Source organism: Anopheles arabiensis, assembly GCF_016920715.1.
Source record: "Anopheles arabiensis isolate DONGOLA chromosome X unlocalized genomic scaffold, AaraD3 X_pericentromeric_contig0011, whole genome shotgun sequence".
NCBI lineage: Eukaryota > Metazoa > Arthropoda > Insecta > Diptera > Culicidae > Anopheles > Anopheles arabiensis.
In genome coordinates, this window is record NW_024412089.1 from 102,501 (window position 1) to 105,000 (window position 2,500).

The 2,500-nt window shown below is 48.1% G+C and overlaps 1 pseudogene; it reads right to left on the reverse strand.

Moving 5' to 3' along the window:
* The window catches only part of LOC120907581, a 9,070-nt pseudogene that overhangs the window by 1,612 nt on the left and 4,958 nt on the right, over positions 1–2,500 (reverse strand).

A 2,500-nucleotide genomic window follows, 5' to 3' on the forward strand; every position in this document is an offset into this window, starting at 1 on the left:
GTATCGACGTCACTCGGGCGGTGGATGTCCATCATCCCAGGCAACGAATGGCTTCCAACAGTGGTGATTAGCCACTGTCTAGCCCTCGGCGATGAAGCTACGATGAACTAATCTCTGTCGTTACTCGTCGTCACTGTCGTTGCTCTGCAAGGCCAACTGGATGTTGGCGAGCAAAGCACGTCGTTCGCCTCGTTCGATGACGTGTCTTCGATGTTGTTGTCGAATCATAATCGTCCGTACTGCTTGATGAACCATGCTCCAGTTATATCTGTTAGCAGACATAACTTCGATGATGTTCTCCGGCGTTAACTCCTCGTCGACTTGATGCTGAAGTCTGATGATCAATTCACGATGACGTACACAATGGAATATCGTGTGTTCGGCGTCTCAGGTTCCTCGCACGCATCGCATAGCGGCGAACCCGTTAACTGCATCCGATGAAGCTGGTAGGCGTAGAAGCCATGGCTGGAAAGAAACTGAGAAAGAAAGAAATCTACACCACCAAATCTTCTACTTATCCATCTGTTGACGTCGGGTATGAGACGGTATGTCCACCGACCGTGAACACTCTCATCCCATTCTCGTTGCCATCGTTCCATAGTTGTGACACGTTCCATGTTACGTGCAACCGATCCGGCGATGTTCTCTGCTCGTCTCCGATGAAAAGTCCTGGAGTCCTCGTCCAGGAGGAGATGAAGGGATCATTCCCGCAAGCACGCAGACTGCATCATGAGAAGTTGTCCTGAAAGAAGAGATAACTCGCTGGACTACTGGCCGGTAAAACCGACGTAGCCATTGTCTACGGTTAGCAAATCTAAGGGTATGACACCAAATGGGCGAGGCATACCGGACCTTCGCCACAACAGTAAGAGCAATTGCTCGCCTAGCATTACTACTCGACCTGCCTTATTAGGCATCATCCTTACCAAGGTGGTCCATAGCTTGTCGCTCTTCCACCGCATACCTGATGTGTGAAGTGTAATCGAGGCGGTCATCTAAGACCATCCCCAAATACTTTAAGCTGCGCGACGAATGTACTACGTGATCACCTACCCTGATAGCCCCATGCTGTATCCTCTGATGGGAACTGACCATAATAAACTCGGTCTTGGTCGGGGCTATCTTTAATCCGTTGTCGGTCATCCATCTGTCGATGATGCGAATCTGACTGGAAACGAGAATTTCAATATCATCAACACAATTACCTTCCACCAACAGTACTATATCGTCTGCATAGCCGATAATCCGTGCACCTTCCACCATTGCAACTCGTAGGACCTGTCGTACATGAGGTTCCACAACGTTGGGCCAAGTACCGAGCCTTGAGGTACACCCGATGTGACTGCAATCTCTGCCGGTCCATCTGTGGTATCATACATCAGCACACGATTCCTAAAATAATCACCAATGATATCATAAAGATATTTAGGAGTGTTAATTCTCTGTAAAGCATTTGCAATCGCCAACCATGAAGCACTGTTAAAAGCATTAGTAACATCTAATGTAACAACCGCACAATACCGTCCACTGTATCTGTTTCTACTTCAGCTACCGAAACAATGTCCACTACCCGTTGAATCGCATCAACTGTTGATCGACGACTTCTGAAACCAAATTGGTCGTCAGACAGTCCGTTGACCTCCTCGATATGTGCATTTAGCCGTTGCACTATGATGCGTTCTAAACCTTTACCCGCCCCGTCTAGTAGACAATGGGCGAACTGAACCCGGTTCCCCTGGTGGTTTGTTCGGCTTCGGTATTAACACCAACCTCTGCCTTTTCCACTCATCAGGAACTTCGCGTTCTCTAAACAGCCTTGGTAAACCCTGCAATGTATCGGTTGCAGTCAACATACCAACTTTCAGCGCCTCATTCGGGATACCATCTGGTCCCGGCGCCTTCTTGTTGGGTAGTCTCCCGGCAACCGCAAGAATCTCATCATTAGTTACCCTTTCAAACTCTCGTGGCTGATCGATACGATATTCAGGCCACACCGTGTTTGGGTGAGTAGGAAAAAGCTCGCTCACCACTTCCCTAAACTCGTCCAATGTCATGGTTCGGGGTCCAATCGAACCCTCGGCCACTTTCTTGAACGTATGATATACTATACCGAATGATGCGTTGTTCGCTGTTCCCAGGAACTCTTTCCACTTCCTCTGTCGGGTATGCTTGATCAATCGCTTGAGGGCATTCCGTGCCACCTTGAACTCGTCCCTAAAAGTAGAATAGAGATCAGTATTAAAAGCTCTTTGCGCTAATCGATCGCGGTGTTTGCACTCTTGCGAAGTGCCTCAATCTCTAACGTCCACCAAAATGCACTCTTGTTAGAGTGTACCTCTTACGTTTAGTCATCGTCGCATTACACGCCGTGACAAGTATACGCATTAAGTCTTCGCTTGTTGTGACCTCGGTCTCAAAAGCGGCTTGCATCATAACTTCAAATATATCTTTGCTAAAATACTTGATGCTCCATCCCGTTATGGGTCGGGACAGATTACGC